The sequence below is a fragment of the Chrysemys picta genome, chromosome 12 (assembly GCF_011386835.1).
Source record: "Chrysemys picta bellii isolate R12L10 chromosome 12, ASM1138683v2, whole genome shotgun sequence".
Classification (NCBI taxonomy): domain Eukaryota; kingdom Metazoa; phylum Chordata; order Testudines; family Emydidae; genus Chrysemys; species Chrysemys picta.
In genome coordinates, this window is record NC_088802.1 from 34,569,560 (window position 1) to 34,581,790 (window position 12,231).

At 45.2% G+C, this 12,231-nt stretch overlaps 1 protein-coding gene across 3 annotated transcripts in view; it reads right to left on the minus strand.

The window, feature by feature from the left end:
• LOC101944693 (bMERB domain-containing protein 1-like) overlaps nt 1-12,231 on the minus strand; it is a 61,420-nt gene that overhangs the window by 14,373 nt on the left and 34,816 nt on the right. The gene's annotated exons all lie outside the window — the stretch shown is intronic.

Consider the following 12,231-nt stretch of genomic DNA (forward strand, 5'->3'; position numbering starts at 1 on the left):
CACACCGCGCCCTCGCTCCTCCCTCCCAAAGTCTCCTGCATGCCACAAATCAGCTGATCGCGGTGGGTGGGAGGCGCAAGGAAGGGAGGGGGAGGTGCTGATCAGCGGGCTGCCGGCAGGCAGTGAACACGGGGAGGAAGGGGGGAGCTGATAGGGGGGCTGCTGGTGGGTGCTCAGCACCCACCATTTTTTTCCCCTGGGTGCTTCAGCCCTGGAGCACCCATGGAGTCGGCGCCTATAGCTGCAGAAGAATGGCCTTCAGCCAAATGAGTCTCCCTCTGTGTGTTGGGAAATGCACAGCCACCATAGGGGAAGGCCTCCTGAGAGTATCCTCTCCTAAAGCACCTTTTCTGGGCCCTCTATAAAGCTGTGCTTGTGTTATGTCTCCCACACATAAGAGACCCCATATATTCCTGTCACCATGACTCTTATTTCAAATTAAGGAAAACAACAAAGAAAGAACAAACATAAAGTTGTTATACAATTGAAAGATGGAGACATCACAGCAACTCCCTGTGTGACATTCTGCACCTGACCTGAACCACAAATGCCAGCTGCCTCACAGCTGTCCCTGCAGCAGGTAGACTCCTCTACTGTGCCAGGTGCAGTGCACAGAAGCCAGAAAGATAACATCTCTTTTCAGTTGCCTAGCTACACACAGTTATCAGTTCTCAGGCTCTTCATTTAATAGCTATAAAACAAACTAAACAACGCAATAACTGCTAACGAAGACCAAAGAAGAATCGATAACCAAGCATTGGCAGTGGAAGACTAGAAATTAAAAGTTTCAGCTGCTTCTTGAAGAACAGCAGTATCTCAGATCTTAAGCCTCATGCTGGACTCAAGAAGTGGGGATCCCAGCACCCAGCAGGAGCCAAATGACTCAGTGGAGAAGGGGGCTGGAGGACGCAGGGGAAAGCCAGTGTTCCTGTAGCTCTGCACTGTAAGTGCTGTGCGGGATGGAAGTGGGGCTGCTCTGTAATTTATGAATGCTCTATGTGCTATATGACTGTCGGATTGTTGAATGGGATGGTACCTGGATGACTGTATTGGGTTAAATCAATAGGACTCGTGGGAAGCAAACAGGAAGGCAAAACAAAGACTCGAGATGAGCCATCCCCCCGCAGCAAACACTGAGGGGTGTGATGCAAGATGATGGGGAAGCAATTGGCCTGGAGAAGGCTGGCTCGAGCTCCCATGGAACTCACCAAGCTGGCTTTGGGCAGCAGGAGCTCAGCCCACGCAATTGACAGTGGAAGGACTTCGGGCTGGATAAGAAGAGACTCACGCCATAGGGTGGGGGGAGCTGTTCAGGGCACCAGACTGACCCACACAGATGGGGTGTCTGAAGAAGTCAGGCCTTGCTAGGCTTCTGGCCGGAGGATGGAAAGCCATTAGGTAAGACAGACATGCACGTAGATCTTTTGCTATTTTAAAACCTGTCTTCTCTTATGTTATGCTTTGTTCCTACTGTTAAGAGTAAACAATACGGTGGTGTAAGCAGGCTGACCGGTCACCAGATTCACCACTGGTCACAGACTCCCTAGGAGAAGAACTACAGATGCAAAACCCAGCTGGGTTTGCTGACTAAGAATGGCTGATCCACAGGGTCTCATAGCACAGGGCCTGGTCTGAGACTGCGAGAATCACATGATTCCAGCCCAGGAGAGGTAAAGTCCCAATGCCTGATACCTGTGGGGGTGCACTCAGAGACCAGTGAGAGGACAGAGATGCAGCTAGCCGTGTAGCCGTGACACTGTGTGTTGTACTAATCTCAAGGGCCAAACGAGTTAAAGGTGTTTCTAAACTCTTTCACTGTCCAACATTACAACAGTGATACTTAGGTGTGAGGGGTGGGGCTTTCTACAAAGGCTTTGGTTTTTCTCAGTTCTTTGGCAAACATCCAAAAGCATTCATTGTGAAGTTGAAAATTTATGGATCAAACACAAAAAAGAACAAGAAATTAAAACAAGCATTTATAATAAAACTGATATTGAATGATTGTTTGTTTTGTCAGGTGTTTCTCCTTTTGGAGGCAAAATATCAGCATCTTTTATTTTCAGAACAACCTTCATTTGATGAAAAGGAAAGTGGGTTAGTTTTAGATTCAGTCCTGATGGGTGAAAGGTATTTATTTCTCCTGTTTCTAACAGAGACACTCACACAAAAGGTGAAGGAGAGGTAGGATCGAAAATGTGGGGGAAATACAGCTTTTGTTGGTGTCTTTGGAACACTGGATGGCAGGTCAGTTACGAATGGAAGCTTTGGCTGGCAGATCAACCACAGCACCTGTTGCTTGGTCCCTGGTTCCCCTTCAGGCCAGGGATGTCATCCCGTTGGGGTTTTTTTCTCCTTAAACAGGGCAAGATTATGGTCATCTCATTTTACTGTGCTGATGCAATGCAGCTGATTTCAGGATTGGATGGAAAGCCGAGAGAATGAGAGACAGAACAGGAAGAAGGGAAGAGCATGAAAAGCAGCCCAAAAGCAAGGGAACAGAACTGGATCTTACATGACTCTGCAGTGCTGGCCATTAGGTATCCCTGCTGATGGGCTGAGGACAGGATGTCATGATGATGGGATGATTTTCAGAACTTATGAACGAAAAACAAAGTTCTTTGAACAAGAGCAAGGCTTAATGACCTCCCTGTCGGAGGAAGAAAGCCTTTCAGTCTGGTCTGTTCCTTCTGTCCTGGGGTCAGAGAAAATGAGACAAGATGAGCGGAGATGCCAGCTGGGGCGTGAGATGGGAGATGAAAAAGTGTTTTTTTTCAAAGTCTCTTTTTAAGAAAACCAGAAAAGGAAAAAGTGGACAGCATAGCTCAGCCCCTCAGTATGTTGCCCATCGTGCCAATTTTGGTCCATTAACTTCTGGTTCCACATCTTCTGCTTTTATCAAGCATGATTTCAACAGTTCTTGAACGATATTAGCAGGCCCTTTTTGTTTGCACTAATCCAGCTTCTCTGTCTGTCTCTTGCACTTGTTCATAATATCCATTTATTAAAAACAGCCTGACCATATCTTCCATGGCTGATTTCCAAACAAGCAAAAAGTTTTACATTATTGGGACATCTTATGAACTTGCACATATTTTTTACATTTAAGCTTATAATTGGGGTGAATTTTAAAGTCCAATAATCATAACAGTGCTCCTCCAGCGCTCCCAGCTTCTGCTTTCTCAAGACCACATCTCTTCATTGCCTGATCCACAGCCCACAGAAATCAGTGGGAGTCTTTTCGTTGATTTCAGTGGCCTTTGCATCAGGCCCTATCTGTCCCAATGGTATTTCTAAGGCACCTTTCTTTCTTGGCATCTAAGCTCCATGGCATCTAAGTCCATGAGTTTCACTGTACATTTATTTGTATGGATTTTTCAAATCTGCAAATATAGATCAATACTAGAAAATGTGAATCCTTCTTGCAGTGCTTCCAAATTACAGGGCAGTGACTCTTCTGATCGGCATGTAACTCGTGGTTCGGGGTCGGCACGCAGGCCTGGGAGTCAGGTGTCTTGGTTTTGTTTCCTAGGTCTCTGACTGGCCGTTTGTTACCTTGGCCCAATCATTTAGCTTCTCTGTACTTCAGTTTCCACACCTGAGATGTCAAAACCGAGCAGCATCTAATTTCCTCCATGATTTGCATGTAAAGTGCTGTCCCAAACAGTACAATGTGTTTTTTAGTTTTATGATAACAAATTAAGGAATAGCAAGTTACAGTTCATTTGGAGCCCAGCTCCCCTGGGAATTTCCTTGGCCAAGCAGCAGTGATGCTGACTGCATATATATTTGGCTGGGTTTCCATGCCTATCTGAAGACGTGCTTCCAAAGACATTTCCCTTTAATTAAGAACTAGTTGATAGACTTTGACAATTAGAGGGTTAGTTCCAATTCCGCACTGAACTCTTGCTGAATGACAGACGAATTCCCCAGGGTTGGTTAGTTCCATATTCACAGACCTTCAGGCCTGATTTCCCATCAAAACAGCTGTCAGTTTTTTTTCTTGCATAGCTCCATCTGCCATATGATCAGTTCTTTCTCTGAGGCCAGATTGGGTGCAGCATCAGAGGCGGTGATTGCAGAGGAATGGGAGAGCCGTGGAACAGGGAGGGGTCGCATTCTGGTGTGACAGGTGTCACAACACACATGCACACCAGGGACTGTTCCTGGGGTGCCTCAAGGAGCAGATCCCTTCCCCCACAGGCCACTGCATAGCTTGGTTCTTGTGCTCTTGATGTATGTGGCCCCGAGTAGTCCTGTGCTGATAAAGGGACTAGAAAGCCCACTACAGTCAGGGAGGGGTTGCTCAAACTCTGAGCAGAGAACAACTCCGTCGGCAGAAGGAATGTAGTCCTGTGTGCCGGGCAACCCCCAGGACCAGATATGGTTCTACTCTAACGGAAACCATCACTGTATATTCCCCCAGGGCTCCCAGCCTCGCCAGCCAGGCAGTTGCTCATAGCCACAATCTATCACTATGGCCAGATGGCAAGTTTGGTTAGCAGAAGAGCTGACTCAGACATTCACCTGGGAGGTGAATGGAGCCGAGCTGCCTCCGCACTGCGGTTGGGGGTTTTCGCTTGTTTGGAGTATTTTAAAAAATTGTATCCATGTCCCTGCACTTCATGCAGGACAGGAAATGAACATATCCAGGTATAATGATGATGCTTCTCTTGGGGTACCCAGAACTGTGAGCCACTGTCTTACCCCTCTCGGCCTCAGCAAGGAAGAGCTTTGCTTAGTTATTAAGTACACAGTACACACACCAGCCTATTAGGTTAGCTGAGAACTCATTCTCCAGTTTATACATTTTATAATAAAACAAGAATCGGTCTATTAGGAAAGAAGAGAGATGTAAGGGATAATAGGTATGGGTGAAAGAGAGAGATATGGTTACAAGTAAAACAAAACAAAACACCCTTTCTAGCGACTAAAACAATTTCAGCAAGTTACAGTCTCTGTCTAAGCAGGTTTCTCACTTATAGTCAGTTTACAGCTACTTTTGCCTCCCAGGCCAAGAGGATCCACTTTTCATGAACTCAAAGGGGGCTGCTCCCCTTTGTGCCATAGGTGATGGATGACTCAAATGTCTCTTTGCCCCCCTTAATATTACTCCAAAGTTCATTCTTTCTGTTTCAAGAACCAGGAAGGCTTCCTGGGGGTGCAGACTCCATCCCCTGGTGAGGCTGTTAAGCATTCATCTCCCCCATTTTCTAGCTTGATGGCTTTGTTTACCTTATATGTCCTTTGGGATCAAGCTGCTCAGATAGGTAAACAGACATTCCTTTGTCTAGGTCAGGCTGGGCTTTATACACTGCCTGCCAAACACATTTTAAGAACATTTATAATTCTTTGTACACATCCCGTACGTATGTCACGCAAGTGTGTTACCAGTGTGCATAGGATACTTTACATAAGACTTTTTACATACCGATTATGAGAACAGTGAGTTGGGGCACTGAATGTGTTAGGCCTGATGTGAGTTATGGTCTGGTGTGCCCTCTGCCAGTTGGCACTGAGGGACTCCCGGGAACACAATGAACTACATGGTATTGCAGACCTGGCCAGCGTTTGGAATAATTGCTAGTAACTGTATGGTTGGCTGCTGTTCTGCTGCCATTATTTCTACTGTGCTGTTGGTACTCCTGGCATTTCACTGACTCGTGAAGAGTAGATACAAGCCCAAACTAAAACTCATGATCTGAAGACACACAGCCTTTGGGCAAGCTTTAGAGGTCAGACTAGATGATCACAATGGTCCCTTCTGGCCTAGCAATCTCTGAATCCAGGTCTAAAGTTTGAGTCTTGTGCCTGTCTGTAAGAAAGCAGTCCTTGCAAGGTTCATGCCCCAAGAAGCATACAATTTAAGGGCCTTATCCTCAGAAGTGCTAAACACCTGCAATTCCTGTTCACTTAACAAGTCCACTATCACCTCAGAGACACTTGTCACCAGGGCCCATCTCTGCCTCAGAGACACCTGAGGCCTGGGCCCACCTCTACCTCAAAGTCCCCTTGCACTGGAGTCCACCTCAGAGACCATCATGACCGGGGCCCACCTCTTCTGCAGCTACACCCAGGTCAGGGCCAGAGCCCAACTCATGAACACCTGAGTTGGGGACCCAACTTGACACAGAGGAACCTGAAACTCGCCCCCTCCTCCACAGCTTTGCTCAAACTGAGCAGATGATGTGTGTTAGAAAACATGTTAACTAAAATATTTTAATTAGCAGGATGTTAACCAACACCTAGGATAGCCAATCCAGTCCAGGTAGCTGCCTTTGTCTGCACTACAAAGTGATGTTAAACAGTGCTAATAAAAGGGTGTGAGCTGACACATTTACTAACACAGCTCGTTTTCCCAGTCTAGACAAAACCTGAGCTTTGTAAATTTTGCAACGTCCTACTGATGCCATAGAATCCTATCATGGTTTGGACTCACTGGAATATGCTCAAGCCCATTAAATGTTTTGCAAGTCCCCCAGAAAAGCCTTTAATTGGTGAGAATGCTGTTGACATTTCTAGGTATCCAGGCCCAGTGCTCTGAGTGACAAGCAGCTGTATAGATTCCGCTACTTATTAGCTGGTGCTGCCTTCAACTGATATGTCTTTAGTTCACTTTAAAGTGTGGGTTGCTAAGCATCCATTCTGCAGTTCAAACAACCCTGTCGGCTGTGATTCACCATCCTTCACCCCTTTGGGAATGAGTCATGTTTGGACAGAGCTGTCTGAAGCTGCAGCATTGTCAGCTGAGCGGAGAACACCAAAATATTAATTAAGGAAGGGAAAATAAATAAATAGAAAGTAGAAGAGCATTAGTGGTGCCTCTACAGTGACAGGGAGCTGCACGGCTCTGCTGCTCAAGCAAAATATACCAGCTGCAGAAAATATATATATTTCCTCTGGACTCTGTCATCTTCTGCTGAGTCCAGCAGCTCGTCGATTTCTTTGGCAACAAGCTCAAAGCAAATAATGTATGTGTGGGGGGGAGTTAAGCTTGTTTTAAACAGTATTCTCCAGCTGCTGTGCTAGCCATTGACTAGCTGCAGAGGTGCTAATTTCAGAATTGTGCATAGGTTGAGCAGGAAGCCAGCTCTCTATCATCTCTCCATCTCATCCCACTCATTTATGTACTAGCTAAGCACAGAATTCGGGTTGCATGAAAAAACTTTGCATTCCCATGACCACTTAATAATGACAGGTGCCTTCAAAGTACTATCAATAGATCAAAATGCACAAAACATAATTGCTGCTAGGGAAAAACAAAGAAACAGACCACTGGAGGTGGGGGTGGGAAGGAGGACATTGCACAGAGCTACCTTAACATAGGAACTGCCAGAATGGATCAGATCTGGGGTCCATCTAGCCCAGCAGCCTGTCTCTGACAGAGAACAGTACCAGATGCTTCAGAGGCAGATGCAAGGTAGTAGGCAGATACGGGATAACCTGCCTCCAGGGAAAATTTATTCCAGTCCCCTTAGAAATTAGCTTGTGCCCTGAATCTGGTGTGTATATATCCCTTCTAAAATTCTTGTTTTTATTATTCCTTACTACCAAAACCCAGGATGTTCTCATTATTTATATAAATTCTGTTTTTGAATCCTGCTAAGCTAAGGCCTGGTCTGCACTAGGAAATTAGGTTGGTATAACTGCGTCACTCAGGGGTGTGAAAAATCCAAGCGATGCAGTTAAACCAACCCCAACCCCCGGTGTAGACAGCACTAGGTCAACAGGAGAATTCTCCCATCAACTTAGCTTCTGCCTCTCGGGGAGGTGGAGTAGCTCTGCTGACAGAAGCCCTCCGGTTGGCACAAGTAGCATCTTCAGTGAGGTGCTACAGTGGCACCACTGCAGCGTTTTAAGTGTAGACAAGCCCTACGTACGCTCATAACCTTATTTCTCTACCCCTTGCCCTCCTTTCCTGTATTTCCCCAAGCCTCATTGTTTGCTTTCCACGTCTTGTCACATCGTAACTTCTATTTAGGTTGCAAGCTGTGGTGCCAGCTGGCAAAAGGGGTCACTGTTCTTTACAAGCAACTCTTGGCTCAGACCCGACAAACTCACAACAACCAATACACCACTTGCGTGGTCTTTATCCATGAAGGGTAGCATGTGAGGGCTCTGCTGAACGCTGTATTTTCATTGCAAAACAGGATGAAAAGCTGAAATTTCAAAAGTTTCCTTGGTACAGAAATTCTGAAGTATTTCAATTCAGAAATGTCAAAATGTGTCGTTCCGACATTTTCAACATAAACGTAACATTTTAGCATTGCAAGAATCAAGGTGTTTCATTTGGGTTTGTTGAAATAACTCAAAATGTTTCATTTTCAGTCATGTCAACATTAAACTCCATCTTCGTATGGTGATGCATCATGGGAGTCACATGAGTCTGGAGCCTTATGGGAGTTGTCAGGACCCTGATGCCTCCAGTTTCCCCTATGGGCCAGACCCCCAGTCAGACTACAAATCGCATAATGCACCCAGAGTCATGTGATACCAATGATTCACCACACCTCTGTCAGAATGAAATCAGCACATAGCCTTATGGGAGATGTAGCCCTCCAGGGAGCCTGGCCCATAGGCGAGAATGGGGGACAGAACTACAACTTCCATAAGGCAATGTACCATGAACAGTAAAATGCAATTTAAAGTTTTGTTAAACTTGATTAGAAACTAAACGTTTTGGGTCACTTCAAAAAATGAAATATTCTGATTTGGGTCAAACCAACCCAAAATGAAAAAAAATCATTTGGATTTCATAATTTTTCAGCAAAATCAAAATTTTTCTGTGTCTGCTGGTTGTGTTGCTGTGTGGATGCTTGTATTGATTTGTGTGTGGGTTGTGTGGTCCTGGGAGAGTTGTCTTGATTTGTGCAGGTGGTGAATGAGGAATGTATGCTGTGGTGAGGGGCATCACTTGATAGCCATTCTAGTCCTCTGAGTCAGCATGAAGCAATAAAAACAGCTGCAAGTTGGCTGAGAGCTCTTTTTGTTCGGAATATCACCACGTTCAGGCATCACTGAGATTCACATTCTCTTACCAACCAATTTTTTAAGTTCTCCGCCATTTTTGGCTGCATGACTTTATGAATTACACCCATGTGCCAGCACAGGGTTTCAGCTCCTAGTTCATTTTAACTTTGCTGAGCATCCCTGTGTACAAATGCCCATAAGATCTAAGGTCAATGCCCAGCTCTGTCAGAAGTGACCTTGTCGAATCTCTCAGTTACCTTATTTGTAGAAGGGATGAATGATACCTGCAGGGCTGGGACGGGCACACATTTATTAATACCAGCCAGCTGAGGAGCTGCGACTCGAAATCATGGTTTCCTACCGAATCCCAATACAGTGTTGGCTGCTGCTGGTACATGCTCCTGTCTGGGGCTCTCGTGCTATGCCTACCATGTGTGAGGCTCTGTGGGGCTCAGTTTTCTGGCTTTGATCTTCCACAAAACTACTCCGCTACTCCTGACGCAATTATCTGGCTTACCCACCTAAATGTAAAATTATAGTTGTTGCTCTACATCTCCATCAGCCAGAAGAAGAAGAAGAAGTGGGGGCAGGCTGTGGGGCTGGAGCATGCTCAGTGCAGTCTTTTTAATTTTTAGAACCATGTATTTACAGTGGGAGGGAGCTATAGACGTTTATCGTCCCCCATAAATGAATTCTTCCAGCGCTTTTCTCAGTTCCCTTTTATTAGTTTATATATTTCTAGTGATGAGGACCCAGATCCTCAAACGACTGGACAAGGCACTGAAATACCTTTGAGGATCTGTTTGTTGCTGAAGACGGTTTACCTGGGGCAGTCTCAACAGAGCAAAACAGATTGGCGCTATTTCCTCCTTCCTCCATGATTCTGTGTCTAGCATACATGGCCCAATTTCATACTGGCTTTTTTATGATCTTTAAGCAGGCTCCTTATAGCCCATATGCTGTTCCCAGTTTCTGAGCCACACTGGTAGAGGTGACCTTGGATTCTTAACCTCATTGTAGCAAAATTAAGTCGAAGAGAGGGTGACTATTGATGGAAATTCTCCCATGTTCTGCATCGCTGTATTTAGTCCTTTAGAATCAGGAAGGTAAGTGCTCAGCGAGATTATTTCTGTACGTAATGTGGCGTTAAGGAGATTCAATTACTTTTCTCATAAAAGGAATGATTGTTGTTTTGTACCATTGGCTGACCCCTAAAGGAACATGAAGGCCGAAGAACTAATGCTACTCTGGGAGCACAATGAAGGGAAAAGCGCTTTTATCTTTTATGTTCAATAAATAACAAAGGAATGGCTCAGTGCCTAATGTATAATTGTAGGCACAGTTTCTGAGACTGTGCAGGAAGATCAGACCCCCAAGGCTCTTTTCAACACATCTATGAAAAATGTTCTTCTGTCATTCTAGGTACCAGCGGCTTTCCATTTCTTTTTTGATCGGTGATGCATTAACCCTTTTAGTTCTGCAGGATGTAAACGGGCATGGCCAGGAAACATTCTCCCATCCCACCCCCAGCAAACATGACTGGAATTTAACTTGTCGCCTTAAGAAGTTCATGTGTAAACTTCTGCTGATTTCTAGTGTGATTTGCAATCAAGGACCAATGAGCATGACCTGGTCTCTCACTCACACTTGTGCAAATCAGGAATAACTGCCTGGAAGTTGATGGACATTTGGGTTGAGGGAGAAGCCAGGCCCCAGTCATACGTATAATAAAGGAGCACATCAAATGCATGCAATTGACATGGCACTTAAAATGCTGGCAGCACCCTAGCCACGCTAGGAGCAGTAAACCTGCTGCAGCGCTTGCTTCAGCACAGTCTAGTCCAGCCAGTAATTACCCAGGGTTCTGGTGGGTTTGTACAGCCTGTGCTGAAGTACACGCTGCCACAGCTTCACTGGCCTGGGACCTGACCTCGCTCTATTAAAGCTAGTTCGGGTATGTCTACATGAGCTGTGATCACATCCAGGGATTGCAGTATAGACATATTCTTAGAAGAACGGAGGTCTATTCAAATGCATTGAAACAAGTATTAGCAGGTTTTCATGATAACAAAGTTCACAATAAGCAGTGATATCACTGCCTAACCCTGCTCAGTATGGAATGCTCCAGTGTGACTGTCGATGGGGGAATTTCTGCAAACATTTTGGTAAATCTCTGGGTTCTTTAAATGAAAAATTAAGACACCCATTGGTGCATTAGTACTGTATATTCATTGCTGGAATCTCCTGTCATTTCAGGATTGTCTGGTTAAACAAAGAGCCGTGTCATTGTTGGTGTAGCTGAGCCAAAAGTCCTTGGGTAAAATTTTCAAAAGCACCTCAGTGGTTTAGGAGCTCAAGTCCCATTTTCAACAGGGATTTAGTCACTTAGGCCCAGATTTTTAAAGGTATTTAGGTGTTGCTCTACTCAGCATTGGATGGCCTAAGTGACTTGGACAGCTAAGTCCCGTTTTCAAAAGTGAGTATACACTTAGGCCCAGATCCTAAGAGATATTTAGGTGCCTAACTCCCATTGAAATAGGCACTTAAGGCACTTTTGAAAATGTAACCCCTTGTCTTCTCTTTACAGCCATTTTGGTTTCACCTGTCCAACTCACACAGCAACTCTATAATATACACAGCATCAGTTGTAGCAAACCATTCTGAAACAATGTACATACAATATCATGGCTGAGTGTGTACGTGCCCAAAAGTCAGGGAACCCCAATGTTATGGATTCCATAGCAACCGTAACATGCCCCTCTTGCTCTTAGGGAGCATTGTCTATTACTGCACATTGGGGCTAACTTTTCTGCCTTCATACATTATTTGCAGTGGGGCTGGCATGCTTTATCCATGTGGGACTCAGTTCCTTTTACCTATGGTGGTGGTGTTGCATGAGTTTCACCATCACCTGTAACAGGACTTGAACCCTCTTCCCCCTGAAGTGAAAGGTTTGTACCTACCTTTTATAATGGAGTGTCTCTTGTGCTGGAGGATCCTGAAAAAACACAGTGCCCCCCCCCCCCCATACACTGCTACAACAGCTTGGTCTTCAGTATTGTTTCACCTAACTCTGTTTTAAGTATGTCCTTGCAACACGATAGAGGCTTGGACATTTACATGACGCTAGTGGATGGTTCTGAAACATGGTTAAATTAAAATGCTGTCCAGTCTCCTACACTGCCAAGGAAACCAGGCTCCAACCAGAGTGGGAGACTACCATGGTAATAACTACACAAGAGATAAGACTTTGACCTCCCCTAG